Below are 16,819 nucleotides of genomic sequence, written 5' to 3'. Positions count from 1 at the left end.
GTTTAGAATTAAAATCTTCCTGAAGGGGCTGTTTAAAAACTTGGACTAGTGATATTCCCATGAGAGCCCAGAAACTTTTCTTTTGGAAGGAAGAAGAGCTGGGTCATTTGGACTTTGACTGGAAAAATTATGGACAATAGAGCATTAGTGCTAAAAGGGATGCTAGAGATTATTTAATTCATAGCATTGATTCATAGATGAAGAAACAAAATCCCAGCGAGATTATGACTCTTGCTCTATTTATTTAGAGAGGAATTTGTTATATCTATCTGCCTCTTTATTTTGTTCCTCAAGAATTCTAAGTTTCTTGCTCCAAATTGCAAAACTGGCCAAATGACACTTATTTTTTTCATTGATTAATAGTTAGTTAGGATATCTCTTGCCGACATTCTAGATTACTACTAGCTATTGAATGTATAGTGGCCATCAGCTGCTTCTCAAATTACCAAGAATTTGTTGAACATTTGTAGTTTCTTAACTCTTCAAGATGATCAGTACAATTGAGACAGACATTTTGGTAGATGATTTTAGAATCCTTTTGCATTTGAAATGCCATTTAAAATCAACATTATTTTAAGCAATGTTCAGTGACAACACCTAATAGCAGTCCTGAATCATAAGAAGACATTATTTATGCAATGCCACAATTCAAAGGCCGAGAGCAGGGTTGGCATTTTTTTTTTTTCCTGTAAAGGGCCAGATAATAAATATTTTAGGCTTTGCAGGTCATATAGTCTCTGTTAAAACTACTCAACAATGTCATTGTAGTGTTAAAGCAGCCATAAACAATATGTAAAAGAATGAGTGTGACTATGTTCCAATAAAATACTATTTACAAAAACAGGCAGCATGCTGAATTTGCCCTTCAGGCTGTAGTTTGAAGACCCCTGCCTTAGACTCCTATATTTTATAGGCTTTAAGTGGTGTGTGTATAAAGTCGCCCAGAATGCTTGCTTTAAAAATGCTCCTAATCTTTTGTTTGGTTAGTTTTATTTATTTTTTAAATAGCTCCTACATATTTTAATAAATTGACTGTAAATCTAAGTGACAGGATACTTCTAGAGATTTGTGTGTGGCCTGGCAAAGGCCATGTATTATGGCTCATCTTGGCTACCTCATCTGTAAAATGGCATATAACATAATTCTTATTTAGTTGTTATTTCTGAGCTAGCTAGCTCAGGAATGATAGTAGAATGCACTAAAGACACGAAGGGCATACTATTTATTTGGAGAAAAATTTGTCTTATCTATCTGCTTCTTTATTTTGTTCCTTAAGAATGCTAAGTTTCCATCCTAGCCTCTTGTGTGGCCTTCTAGGAGTTAGCTCAGCTTATCTGAATCATAAAGAATGACACTTACCCACATCTTATGGGTGTGGCAAGGAAAGCTCTACAGATATGCCAAATGTCATCTATCTAATACTTAAGTATTATTGGAACTGGACATGTCCACATACTTCGATTGTTGCACACTGATGATTGCTGAGCCTCACGATCTTGTGGTTTCCACCAAACAACCTGAGAAGGGAGATAAAAAGGAAAGAAAACTAACAAAACAGAAAAAAAGGTATCTAAGGTAAGGATAACGGTTGAGTGGATAATGGCAGCCCACATCTTTAGCTACCATGAAAAGTATTAAGCCAATGTGTTTGTTGAATTCATTTTGTTGGTGGTCAGTTAGCTAAGTAAACACACATGACTGATGAAAGAAGAAAGGGAACTATTTTTACAGGGACCATTAAACTTTAACTACCATCTGGCAGGGAATGATTAGAGAAGATCAAAATTAAGGCAGTCAACACAAATGCTGTGTGAATACCTCAGGGAATTAACATGGATAAAGACAGTGAACTTGTGGTTAAATAAAGCGACAGACATAAGAGGGAAGTGGTGAACACATCCTTTATAGCTTTGGATCTCATGGTCACATTCATTGCCAAAGGAGCTCAAAGAGGGGAGAAATAATAGGGAGACCATGAGAAAATCTGAAACACCTGGAAATAATCAGATGCTCTGCACCAATCATAAAAAAGAAAGTTAAAGAACTACACAGGACCACATCATTTGGGCTTCCTCCCTACCCAGGAAGGAAATGTTTATAGGAGATGTGTGTTGAAATTGGCAGATAGTTAATATTCAGATTAGCCTACTATTTAATTGTAGGAAATGGTTGTATATACTGCTGGGAAAAAACATCAGGAACTATATCCTTGTGAACACTAAAGACTGTATAATTTCTGGGAATCGCTGTTCACGCACTAATTGAACAGTCACCCAGCAGGTAGTGAGAGGGAAAATACGAAAAAGGGAAGTTTGGCCTTACTTTTTCAGGGTGCATCTTTGTTGTCTCTCAATTAATAGCATAGTATCTAATCCTATGTCAACTTCATCCTGTTGAAAGCACACATAAAAGATTCTCAAAGAAAGCTATTTTTTTTTTTTTTTTTGTAGCTTGTCTCTGTATTTACATGGACTCATAAGGTCAAACTTCTAAACATCTGAAAGAAGAACTATCACAAGATAGCTGAGCTGGGCAGACCCCTTAGCCCTCTCTCAGTTTTGAAATAAGCAGCTCCATCTGGGAAAGTTCAGGGCCCTGATTAATTATTTAGTTAGTTAATTAACTAGTTATTTAATTAAGTAATTAATGAAATATATCTGACATATGACATTGTAAAATTTAAGATGCAGAACACATTGGTTTAATATATTTACATACTATAATATGACTACAACTGTAGTGATAGTTAGCCCCTCTATCACATCATATAATTGTTATTGATTTTTTATGGTGGGAATAATTAACATCTAGTCTCTTAGCAAGTTTGATGATTATAATACAATATGGCAGCCCACATTGACTGTATTGCATATAGGGCCCAGAACTTTGACTACTGGAAAAATCAAGACTGGTTTGGAACAAATGAGCTGAAGTTAGTCTGTCCCAGGATTCAAAATGGAAATATCCTGAGGCAAAAGGATGGAAGAATATGTTACTTGAGGCAGTGTGCATGGAAATTTACAATGAAATTTTCCTCTCACTCTCTGATTTCTTCTTATTTAAGGATTTAATTCTATATCAGGCACTGTGCAAGGTGCATTTCTATCCCTTACCTCATTTGATCATCATCAGTACAATCCTATGAGGTATGAATGATGATCCCTATTATACAGAGGGGAAAACTGAGAACCAAGACAGAGAGAGGTTTAAGCAACTGGTCCAAGGATAAAGCCACATGGTTAATGCTGGAACGAGGTCTTAATCTCCATGCTGGAGCTTCTCCACCATGGAACAATCTCTCTCCTGCAGCTCTACTAGCACTAAAGCTCCAATTCCCCAGCATTATGACCTCCACACTGTCCCCTTCATGACTGAGGGTGGGCCCAACTTCCTTTTAGGGTCAGAGGCTTAAAAATAATGGATACAGCCTAAGAAACTATTGGAGCAAACCTGCTCTGATCCCCCCTGCAGCAGGAGCTAGAGGCTCCCTCACAAAGCCAGGGAAGCAGAGCCCGGGAGGGGGGCATGTCAGGCAGACCATCACTGGTATTTGGGGCCCAGGCCACTTTGAAGGTATTTGTGGAAGAAAATCAATGGGAAATAAAACAGATGAACTTTTTCTTTCAAGTTCTGAATACGTTTGGTGCAGCCTGGTGATGATATATAATAACATCTCCCCCGGTCCTGATTTTAAAAAAATCTTTTAGAGCAAAATTCTATTTTAATTAAAATTCAAATAATGACACAACTCATGGACATATACCTGATGTGCAAGGAAATGCAGTGTGAAAAGAAAGAAAATTCAAAGGTGTGCCAGAAACCTCATCATTAACGCACTTCCTTCTGCCTTTGTACTTGTGGAATCTCTAAACATCTGGCGATTTTACCATCAGGAAACAGCGCAGTGTCCATCTGTTAAATCGGGCTTTGGTTTCATTCACCTGGGAAGATCAACCAGATGTGGGCGTCCTTTACATTATTAACAATTTTGGTCTTCCCTTTGTACATGCCCTGTGAGGGCACAGTGTAGGGTATAATCTATAAATCACTAAAAAGTGAAAAAGTCATATTTTACATTATTTTGGGCATAATGAAAGAGCAGAACACTTTTTTTTAAGTCAGAGCATAAATCATTAAAATCTATTTAAATTTTTGCCACCAGAAGACTTTTAAGTGTCTTTTTTTCTTTAACAGAAAACCACCGCAAACATTACCTCAGCACACACAAAAAACTTTTTCTGATGCTCAGGCAGTGGATGCTAAGTGAATCATGCAAAGACGTTTTCCCCTGGATCTCTCACTTGGTAGCAGTTTTTATGATCTTTATAATTTATTTACAAATAGCTTCATATAAAATTTTAGTTCATAGTTTTTCCTATTCCATCACAGTTATTAGTTATGCTCACATGTTACAATGTCCCCGTGACATAGCGCTGGCTTCAGTTAGCATCTGTGTGGCCTGGGATGGCATGGCAGAATGAGGACAAGTGCAAGCTCTATCTATTTTGACACTGTGACTTTGGCAAGTTACTCAGTCTCTCCAAGCCTCATTTCCATCCTTGTAAAGAGGAGATGATGATAATAATAGTATCTACTTTACAGAGTTGTGTTCAGGGTTAAATGTAACCTAACCAGGTATGTAACTGTGCCTGACACATAGTAAGAATGCAGCAAAGTTAGCAATGATCAAATAGTAAGATACTGTGAGCAAATTACTTATACAAAGCCTTTCTCAGAAAAATTGAGCAGAGGGTACAGAGATTTCCCATATCCTCCAGTTCCTTCACATGCACAGCCTCCCACATTATCAACATCCCCCACAAGAGTGGTACCTTTGTTACAAATGAACCTACATTTACACATCATAATCGTCCAAAGTCCATAGTTTACATTACAATTCACACTTGGTGTTGTACATTCAATGGGTTCTGACAAATGAATAATTTCATCTAGTCATCATTATAGTAAAATACAGAGTGGTTTCACTGCCCTAAAAATCCTCTGTGCTCCACCTGTTCATCCCTTTCTCCTCCTTAATCCTGGCAACCACCGATCTTATTATGGTCATACAGTTGAGTTATATAGTATGCATGTACCTTTTCAGACTGGCTCCCTTCACTTAGCAATATACACGTCTTTTCATGGCTTGATAGCTCTTTTCTTTTTAGGGCTGAATAATAATATCCCATTGTCCAGATGTACCAGTTTATTTATCCACTCACCTACTGAAAGACATCTTCATTGCTTCCAAGTTTTGGCAGTTATGAATGAAGCTCTGTAAACATCCGTGTGCACATATTTGTGTGGCCATAAATTTTCCATTCATTTGGGTAAATAACAAGGAGCATGAAGGCTGGAATAAGTATGTAGCTTTGTACAAATCCACCAACCTGTTTTCCAAAGTGTCTATACCATTTTGCATTCTCACCAGCAATGAGTAAGAGTTCCACTCAGTGTTGCTGTGAACCTAAAACTGCTCTAAAAAACATAGTCTATTAAAAACTTTTTAAAAAGACTTTCTCATGACAAAATTTCTATGAACTGTTTTTCTTTCAGGATCTGGAATAGCAGTCCTGTGGTCATAGGCATGGCCAACTTAAGCTTTCGAAGTTTCTAATACTCTGACTATGTCGGTGACAATTATACTCATAATGAGATTATTATATTTGTAAAATCTAGAGGTATTAATTTCAAGAAGTATCATCTTCTCAGCAGCTATTTATTGAGAGCTTCCCACATGCCAGATCTGTACAGGGGCTGAGACACATGGTGTAGGATAAGACAGGAAAGGAGCATTAGATAATTCCCAACCTTCGCTATTGAACTCAATATAATTTGCATCCTAAAAAATATTTTGAAAGCCCTTAAAAATTGTCAAATATAATTTATATATAATCTGGTAGAAATATAACTTTTTCCTTATATTCTTTATGAGGGTACCTTAATCCAGAAAATCACATTTAGCAGTTAGAATCAATCCATGTTGCTCCTAACTTCTGAGAAGCATAGAAACTGGATAGTGAACATCTCACATAAAATCTGTAGGAAAAATTTGATAAGCTACCAGTTTTTTTTACCTTAGCTTGTGTTGTATTGATTACTGTCATATGGACCTGGGGACACATCTCACTGGTGGTTGGTCTTAAGCATCTACTCTTACCCCTTCCCTTCCCTTTCTCTGACAATAATCAATCCAACTCCTGCCCTCATCCTGCTCTTCTTCTACCTGGGGCACAACTGTGACACTTGCCATCATTCATCAGCTCCCCCAGGGCTGGGTTAAGTGTTAAGAGTTACAGTGGGAACCTCCCTACATTTCCCTCTTTCTAGGACCCCTCTCTTGCCACCCTGCTTCCTTCTTCCATCCCTATTTCTTATACCCCAGCTCCTTCTCAGGGTTCAGAGTCCCATAATCTCTTGCCATTCACCCCTTGGTGGTGACTATGGCTTGTATTTCATAGTGGAAGCCCCAACTCCTTTCTGGCAGGAAATGAGGAGGGAAAAGACAGAGTCCCTGTTCCCTCCCAGGCTGCGGCCAGAGGAAATGCATCAATAGTATCTCTGCTCTATTTTCTGAATTTGTTTTCCAAGAAAGATTGAGCCAAATTGTGGTTATTTTCTGCAGTCTTCGTTGATTCCATATTTTAATGTTAAAGGGGATTCCGTGGCTGACCTGAGGCATACTGAGTCACAAGTCAACATTAGAAACATGACACCATTAAAAAAGGGATACTAGTGTAAAATTGAAATATATTATTTTAAATGACAAATACTGACTCATAAAATATAATTTGGATTTAGTGAAAAAAATGATTAAAATTGGAAACAATTTTAGATAAGATATAAATTCATATTTGAAACGTTTTTCCTACATTTGTATTTATAGGGATGGTAATGTAAAAGGTGTCCTAAATGTTAACTAGAGAGAAAAAACTACTACCAATATGGCACTGAACATATTTTGAATCTTTAAAGATCTGATTGATTTTTATATATTTAGTAGGCTATTTTCTTGCAGAATCAGTCTCTACTCCAAGATGTAAAAGAAAAAGCAAGTAAGAAGATAAGTACCTATTTAAAAGAGGTAATTTCTATGTCTTAAGTTTATAAATGGAGAGATTGATGATTTTTAAAAATGGAGATTTTATGGGTCATAAGAAGGCATTACTTTATGGAAAATGATAGTAACAATATAATTTAATGTGTACCTACTCTGTGTCAGGCATGGTGTTAGATGCTTCTCATTTATTATTTTGTCATTTAATGCTCAATTTAACTCTTCAAGATTGGGAAGTTTCTCCAGAAAAACCAATGCTCAGGGAAATTAAGTAATTGAATATAGCTTTTAAATACCACACAAAGTTTGGTTAGCAGCATAGCGTGTACTTGTCTTGGAATTTACCTTCCATTTGCATTTGTAGTTTCTCGTCAAGTCAAAATGAAGAGAACTACTCCAATCGTATGGCTGATTGCAAGTGCCTCCTTACTTATCTTCCTGTTTCCAATATTAGCAACTTTCAGTCCATTTAGTATGTAGCGATTAGAGAGGAACAGGAAAAAGAATTTGATAGAACAAAGCCCAGACCTTATATGACTTCAGGAAAGCACAACAGATTAGAGGGATTAGGACACATGGGCCGCATCTTGATGGGTGACCTAATTCTGGAAAACAACCCACCAAACAAACTCAAATGAAGATGGCAACTGTATTTATCTTTTTCACAGAATTGTTGTATGATTTAACAAACTAATTGTAGTTTATCTAGATATTTTTATTCATCACACATTTGATGGTTAACACTTCAATATTTTGAAAAGTAGGGAACTGGTTCCCGAATGTCCTACGATAACTTTCCCTTAGCCTTGTCTGGGCCCCAGGGGCCCAAAAGCTGCGACAAAAAGCCTTCTGCATAGAACATTTACACGCTTGATGTAGTACATGGCAGTTGCTAAGGCAGAGAGCCAGAGGTAATGAGCACTGTGAGAATTATGTGCAGATCTTCTTTGCAGACTTCCCAATTGTAATTGAACTATCCCCTCCTGATCCTTCAGGTACTATCAGAATGATTTTCTGCAGACTTCAAAAAAATCCCTGAAGGGCCAGAGACACTTTCTTGGTGTTACAATCTTTATTTCAAGTGAAGCTAAATGTTTGGCTCCTAAGTGTTTTAATATATTTCAAGGAAAAAGAAAATTTTAAGTTGAGATTCTTCCCACTGCACCCGCGCTGCCAAACAAGAATAGATCTTTATACCTATTTATTGTCAAGGTAAAAGAAATGCAAGGTATTCAGAGTTACATGAGAATGAGCAGTGAAATTCAGTTTTGCAACCTAAAGCCACAACAAATTTGCGATAGGTATTTTTTATCAACTGTCTTTTTGAAGGAATGGTGGAAAGGAATTAATGTTCTAGTAAAGAAAAAAAACACAGTGTCAGCATTTGTGCCCATCCAAGATCCTTTTTGACAAGAAGCAATCTTAAAACCTATCAGTGGGTACATAATGCCTATTTAAACGTGGAAACCTGGCTTTAGACCATTTAGTACTTCTTGCCTCAGCAGAGAGCCCAAACACAAAATAAACAGTGATAAAAATTCCTTCTCCTCTCTCATCTCTTGGAATTTACTTAAGGAGAGTGAAGATGTCTACCTACTTGCACTCTCTTTGCATTTTGGAGATCTACCTTTAGGTCTCTCTGCAATTTGTCCTTTCGATACATATATTAAAAATATTAGTTTTCAAAAAATACACCACACTAGAATATAGTTCACTAATAATAATAATAATGGTTACTATTTTTTGAGCTCTTACTGTGCACCAGCACTTTACAATTATGTTATTCAATCCTTATCACCATTCGCTAATATAGGCACATGAAAACTTCCTATTACACACATGAAAAATTGGTGTGAAGAAACTGAAGATCCTATAGTTGCTTAGGGCTACAGCCTGCTGTCAAATCCAGGTTATCAGGCTCTGAAAACCTGCACTTAGCCACTACACGGTCCTATGACCTAATCATCTTGTGCGTCTCTGCCTTTTCCTACTTTTTTTTCTAGAATTAAAGAGAAAAAGGGAAAAGCAAACATTTTTTTCATACAAGGATTAGTTTTTATTGACATCCCTTCCTACGTTTAAGTGTAAAGCCTCTTTTGTCTCAATGCCAGTCAAGCTTTTTTTTTAGTTTCTTTTTCCATTCATATTCAAAATGAACTTGATCTAAAAAAAAAAAAAAGGGTAAGCACTCAATTTGATCTGTTTTCAGATTCCTGCCAAATTAAAACATGCTCACATTCAAAATGGTCAGAATTTTGTTCAGTTACACATTATTCTCATAAATTTGGTTATTCTGAAAAGGTAATTTTCAATCAATAGATCTTAGTTTCTACGAGCTTTTGGAGCTACTGTAAAGGGTGTGTGAATGGATTCTGAATTTGTGCCTCCCACATATATGAACTGTAGTGCTACTTTCCAAATATAGGTAGATATTATGATTGATTAAATGCAAGTTAATTAAAATTAAATGAATTGTTAACCTGGCAATAGCTTGTCAACACTACGTAGCTTCTTAATCAGCAGATACTAAAATTTCAAGGACTTTCAACAAGGGACACTCACACCTAAGAAGGTTGAGAACCTGGTCTCAAATAATCACTTTGAGATTCTCTAAATAATCACTAGAGATTTTCACATGTTTGATTAAAGATTCTCAATGATATCCATTCAAAATTAGGAATTTCTCTTATGATACTGCCTTTGTAAATATTCCCCTTTTTGTTGGTCTCAACATTTCAGAAGAGAACCAAAGAAACACAGGAACTATGACTTCACCAAACCAAGGTTATATTTATGAAGAGAAAAATGGAACTTCAATTCAGTGTTGAAAGTTTGATTGGCAGAATGTATTTGATATGGCTTTCTGTTCTAACCATGATTTATCACTTGGAAGGACAACAAGTCACCAAATATGTAAGCCTGAATCTTCATTTCTTGCTCTTGTCAGACTGTCTCAACATCAAAAGGAGAAAATCTTGCTCTGCTTCCACCCAGCTGGATGCTGCCCAGGAGAGGTAGGGACACAGCTTTCCTGAGCTGAAGTACCAGCAGAGCAGAGGAACCTACCATGGAAAATGTGGAGGTGGCCATACGTGGATAAGTGAATACTGGTTACATAGGCTGCTAACTCTGGCTGCTCCCCAGCTCGGCTGGACCCTTGTCTTGGCAGCCTCTGAAGCCAGAGGTTTACACTCAGGCATGGAGGAAGAGACATGTCCTCCCTTCTCTCTAGTGTAAATCTTCTCAAGGAGTCTCTCTCTGGGTTTGTGACAGGCCAGTCTGAGCCAAGTGGTAGAGTAAACACTCCTTATCCAGTTAGCAGACAATATAGGCTCTTCAGCTTATTATGCCTTAGAGATTATAAAATGTACATTTCAATTTTGCTCTCTGATATTGAGACTAGATGAGAGATGGATTTTTGCATGTGCGTTTTTTACAATTTACTTTTTCTCTGGACCTGAGTGGTGATTTAATTTGTATCCAGTATACATAAAATGCTGTTCTTAATGTCAGTATGCCCACCTCTAGCAATAATTTTCTTCCAGGGTAACCAAGCTTGTTGAAACGTATGTAAAGAGTAAACAGATTATAAAAGAAGGGCCAAGGAATTTTCTCATGAATAAAGTAAATGAACTTTAGCCTGATTTATTTTTATTTCTTAAATGCCTGTTTGGTTTTTTTCTGGTTCCTTGCTTGTTACATTCTGAAGAATAAAGTACTCACGTATGTGAGATATAGTTAAAATATTACTATACTTTTGAAAGAATTCTTAGGTCTATTTTCTCAATTGTTGACAAGATCAGGAAATAATAACGTGTGTGTGTGTGTGTGTGTGTGTGTGTGTGTGTGTGTGTGTGTGATGTGTAAAGGTCAGGTGAACTGGATTTCATTCCAATTAAGAGCTTTTGAAGGAGAATTTGTGGGGTAGAAGATGACAAGTTCATCTATCTGTATTATCTAACATTGAAATGTAGTTGAAATTTAGTTGATCTTATGGTAGGCTTTTCGGAGGCAAAATGCTAACATTTCTGTTTAGAAAAATTATATATTTTTTACAGTTGAAGGAATTTTATGGCTGTGAAAACAATAATTTCATATTTGTGGTCTTTAAGATATAAGTAGCATCTATTCTATAATAAAATAAATTAACTTTTTTTTTTTGCTATGGAAACAGTCATTTTATATATCTTCTTTTAAGATGTAGGTAGTATCTCTTCTACAATAAAATAGATTGATACATTTTTTGCATTTTTATTCAACTTGAAAAACAAGTATAAATCTTTAGAACTGATTTCTGTACCAAAACATTTTATAATGAAAAGTTGTCAACTGTAATGTTTAACAAGGATAAAATTGCAGGTATCTTTATGTTCCAGTATATAAGCTTAGGTTGAGCATTCTTACTGTCATGTCACTACTCTTCCTTGTAACCTTGATAGATCGCCCCTATAAATATCTCTTGGGGTGAAAAGTAATTTAATCTGTGGATCTGTATATTACCTCCTCATGAACATCCTATCAAGTGTGCCAAAGTGCTTTCATGATATGCACTGAACTGAAACCATCAAACCTGTTTCAGTGAGAATTGTTAGTCAGACTACAATCTTTGGTCTCAACTCTGTCATTAAATTTTGCTAAAAGGCTGTTCACTTATTACACATTTAAAAAATAACTAAGTTTGTGATTTGGTTTCCAAAGACTCTCTGCTCATGGGCCTGGGTGACTCCTGGGAACTGGAATATTCATTTGTTTTTATCTTGAGGCTGGTCCAATTAGAGCCCATGGTTCTATACAATGGCATGACTCTTACTACCCAAATGATCTTGGAACTCAGAGTTATGAGAACACAGCCAACTCTCTATGTGCTAATGTAGTGGATAATACTAAAAATATCCCTACCTCACCAGTTCTGTTCTTTTCTCTCTTATAATTCATTGCCAGGACCCTTATTTGAAAATTATATACAGTTCTCAGAGAATTTGGGTCCATTAAGAGGGTATTGTGAAGCATAAACATAAATAGAAAATTTGAGACAACTTGGTTAATAAAGAAACTAGATAATTTAAGTTATTTTCTTGATGCCTTTTTATTTATAATTCTTGAGAAGAAAAGCCTTCAGGCCTTATTGGAAGAGCCCAAGGCCCCTCTCTGACCTCAGTTACAGTGCCTGTTAAATGCTCTATCTCAAGGGTTGTTAGGATAAAATGTGGTAAGAAATGTGAAAGTACTTTTCAAAGTTAAAAGAGCACTATATATACAAGTACTCAGTTTTAGGGGGTTGTAAGTTGAGTATATTTTTTCCAATTTCTAATGAATTTTTATGATTTGTGTTGAGATATTATGGCCCAGGAAGTAATTGTTTTATTGGATGGTATGAGGGGTATTTATGTTATATAGGAATTATACAGGGGAGGATAAAGTAGTTTGGGTAGCTACTAAATCTTCACTGTCTCTACTAAGTGTTCTGTTTCCATTTATGCAAGCTGTTTGTAATCATTTGGATAAGTGATGTTATAAATTACTCTGTATAGCTCTGGCAAATATTTATTTTAAATACAAAAGTAGTTCAATTTTCTGTGATGAAAAGAATAATTAATTCAACCACGAAAATATCACTTAATCTTTAGTGGAAAAGCTGGCTAGATGTAAACCAAAACATTTGGTTTTATTGCATAAGTATCCAACAATAAATTTAGCTTTACTATAAATGGCAGAAGTGTGGTAATAATGATATTAACCTCATTCTTAAGCTTTCTATAACTTTGTTGTTTTTCACTGCCAACAGAGGGAGCCCTGAGAATTGCATCGTGCCAAGATGATTTTGTTAATTCTTTTGTGTTTACACATTTAACTCATAATTAAGAAATAAAAACCCATCATAGATTAATGGAAAGTTATCATGCTTGGAGTAGGCTGTAGATTAGCATTTGATTTCAGACTACCAATTATAATGAGCTTCAATAAACTAGGAATATTTATAGCCTGCCTCCATGCATCCTATCAAAGAAATCAGCTACTAACTTCCACAATCTAACAAAGTTCAGTAATAATATCACTATGTACAATTTACTTCACAGGACGTCAGAAAGAATGCACTCTTCAAAACATAATTTTATCAAATACACTGCAACAGTATTATGAATAGCTCTTATTGACCATATTACCTCCATATGAGAATTGGAAAACACACACATTATATAATCCGTTTTTCCTCACTTAAACATATTTCAACATCTAAACTTTATTACTTATTTTTAGGAGAATAGACTAAAGTTATTTGAATGGAAAATAAATAACGAAGTCCCAGCATTTATGATTCAACAAAAAGCTTATTTATAGTATCTCAGTGAAAAATAAAAGGCTTTCCAAACTGGTAAATCATATATTTACCAGAGAGCATATTATCATTGCTTTATTTCCCTTAACTAGATATAACAGTGTAATACAACTATGTATTTTATGCACCTGTAACTAAAGGAACCTATTGAAAATTGAAACTGCAATAACTGTCTTTTGATATTACATAGCAACTCTCATTTTAATAACAAAATTTTAATATTGGCATAACTGCTAACCTAGTATCAAAAATCTACCTTTCTTGGCATCAAGAAATTTACAAGTGTGGGTCTTTGCCTTCAAGGAGCTTTTTACTGCAGTTGGAAATCCAATAGTGATTGATCCCCTTTTTCACACTAAGGAATTCACTTCAGCAAACATTTAGTACCTTTTATGAGCCAAGCACTATGCTCAGTGCAGAGGCAGAAATGTGAATAAGACTGCATTTCTGCTCATAATTAAGAGGCCGGGGTTAACAAGCAAGCCAAGGACTACAAGACAATGTGGTACATACGATAATCAAGGCAACACTCTGCTAGGCTTTACAATTATTGAAGGCAGGTAACATATCTAACCTTTGTAACCCCAATACTAAGCACAGTGCTTTGCATATAGCTAGTACTCAATAAGTATTAATTAATTAATTAATTAATTAATTAATTTGCAATAGGCAGAGTGTATTAGTAAAGCATCTTCCTAGTAAATATGTTACTTTAATGTTTCCTACTACACCTCTTCCCATCACTCCAGTCCTCTTTTTCCTAATTCTCACAACTTATAGATTAGCCATGCTTTCCTCTTATATAACATAGCAGTTGGGTCACGTGGTTGTTGATGTTTGATTATTTGTTATTCTTTGGGCTTTTCATTTGCTTTTCCCTATGCTGTGATAACTTGGAATATATGAGATGTATGTAATAATAATAACCAAAACTAAAACCACAACAAAGACAGTATCAATGGACATTCAGTTAAGTATAACATATACATTATCTCACTTTATCCTTAAAATAGTTCTCATTATTCCTGTTTTCAGGAGAAGGACGCTGATATCAGACTTCCTGCCTTGAATGGCTACACTATATTGTTGTCCCTTGTTCTAGGTTGCTTAGAGGCCATTTGAATTAGTGGTAGAAATATGTTCTTGGAAGATATGGTCTACTTCCTCCAAAAATGTTAAGTTTCTTTTACCGCATAAGATATATTTAAATTTTTAAAATTACTTTGTGAACATAGGTAGAATATTTAGGTTATAGAGGCACGAATGAATCAATAACTAATAATGCTTCCTAAACAACATGTTCCTTTTAAAACTGAAAAACTATGAGTTCAATTTCTATGATAGGCAAAACACCTTAAAATGTATCTGTGGATGCTCAACAGACCCTAAAGACTCCCCAGACCTAGATCACAGTCTGCTGTGGAATGCTTAGCAGCTTTGTTTTCCCAACTAGACTCATTAGCAGCGCCAGGTGGTAATAACTATCTAACTGATTCCTACTAGGAAAAAAAAATCTGCCTAAGGCCACTGAGGACTCTCTCCCCAATTCTCTGCTTCATCTCTGACCTGATATGCTTTTGGAAAATAATTATGCATGGCAGGCAGGTGCTGTACAACAGAGAAGGATCGTTGTGTCCTGAGATTATATAGGATCTCAGATCAAATATTTTATATTGTGAGAGGAATAAATTAGAAAACATGATTTTCACCAGCATAGTACAGTAAATCTATTTCTTGCTTTTTTTCCTTTTCTGTTTATTTCATCATTAAAAATCCAATAAAGGAAATTATTTACCAATTTGGGAGAATGTTAGTCCTGTTGTGTAGCATTCGGCCCAATCCAGTAGACTTCAGAAACAAAAACATCTCTAGGGCCCATCCAAGTTATCTGGAATAAAAGAGTGGGTATTTTAAAACCTCCTTTTTTTCACACATTGTACATTGTTACCCGACAGGTGTAAATATGAAGTAGTTCATGAAGCAGTTAAGTACTTAGTCAACTATTTTCTATCTAGGAGAAATTTTCAGTTAGCTAAAATGGAAGATACCAAAGGGAAATAAATCTGAAGATGTTTTAAAAAGTATCTTCCTGTCACTTTCCAAAGATATAGTCAGCCAAACTCCTAGATCTATGCTCTCCTAACCACTAGCCACATGTGACTATTGTACAATTGTAATGTGACTAGTTCAAATTAAGATGGGCTGAAGACTAAAATGAATATTAAATTTTGGAAATAATGTGAGTACAAAAGAAGATAAGATATCTCATTAATAATATTTATACTGATTACAGGTTGAAAAGAATGTTTTGGATACATTGCATTCAATAAAATTTATTATTAAAATTAATTTCACCTATTTTTTATCAGTTTTTAAAATGTGGCCACTAGAAAATTTAAAATTACATATATGACTTGTATTATATTTCTTTTGGACAACACTATCTTAGGCTTCTACTTTGGGTCATCATTGCTCTGAGACCCAAATGATTGCGGATAATAGTAAGATCCTTCAATTACAGAATTAAAACGATTTAACACCCTTTGAAAAGCAATTTGGAGATACTTATTAAGAGACTTAATTGTGTCCAAGCTCTTTTAAGCAGGAATTTACGTTTCTAGCTCTATGACCCAGCAATTCTAATTCTAGGACACACACACACACACACACACACACACACACACAGAAATGAAAGCATATGTTTACAGCAGCATTAGTCACTAAAGCCAAAAAGGTGGAAACAACTCACTGTCCACCAATTGGCAAACAAATAAATAAAAAATGGTATGTTCATACAAAAGAATATTATTCAACTATAAAAAGGAATAAAGTATGGATACATATTACAACATGGATAAACCTTGAAAATTTTATGCTAAGTGAAAGAAGCCAGTTACGAAAGACCACATTTTACATGATTCTATTTATATGAGATGTCCAGAACAGGGAAATCTATATAGACAGAAAATAGAGTAGTGGTTGCCTAGGACTGGTGGGAGGTGGGTGTAGGATGTGGGGTAAGAAGGGGGATAAGTGAAGAGTACAGGGTTTCTTTTTGGTGGTAATGAAAAAGTTCTAAAGTGAACTGTAGTTGCACATATCTGTGAATATATGAAAACAATTGAACTGTATGCTTTAAATGGGTGAAAGGTATGGTATGTAAACTATACTGAATAAGAAGCTGTTAAAGATTTTTATTTATAAGAAATAAAAATTAAGAAAACTATCCTAAATAAATTAGAAAACCCCTTTATGCATAAAGTTGCAAACTGCTGTATTATATATAATAGTGAAAAATTAAAAACCCATATTTCCAAATAGAAATGGCATAGTCTCATAATGCAATGTCAATATTAAAATAATGAGTGTAAGAAAACTCTTGTAAGAGATTGTACTAATATCAGAAGATTCCTATTTTCTATTGT

General features: G+C 35.3%; 1 long non-coding RNA gene across 3 annotated transcripts in view; it reads right to left on the bottom strand.

The window, feature by feature from the left end:
• Positions 1-744: 744 nt before the first annotated feature.
• The window catches only part of LOC118613848, a 28,615-nt gene continuing 12,540 nt past the window's right edge, over positions 745-16,819 (bottom strand). For 2 of the 3 annotated variants that reach the window (XR_004955964.1, XR_004955962.1), the window contains 2 exons: positions 15,190-15,282; positions 745-1,517 (listed from right to left, as the gene is read on the bottom strand). This is a non-coding gene — a long non-coding RNA (uncharacterized LOC118613848). Of the gene's footprint in view, positions 1,518-9,089; positions 9,221-15,189; positions 15,283-16,819 lie in introns of those variants that run through there. The other variant, XR_004955963.1, reaches the window with a different exon arrangement.

The sequence above is a fragment of the Rousettus aegyptiacus genome, unplaced genomic scaffold, assembly GCF_014176215.1.
Source record: "Rousettus aegyptiacus isolate mRouAeg1 unplaced genomic scaffold, mRouAeg1.p scaffold_m13_p_2, whole genome shotgun sequence".
NCBI lineage: Eukaryota > Metazoa > Chordata > Mammalia > Chiroptera > Pteropodidae > Rousettus > Rousettus aegyptiacus.
This window is presented reverse-complemented; position numbering and strand designations above follow the sequence as displayed.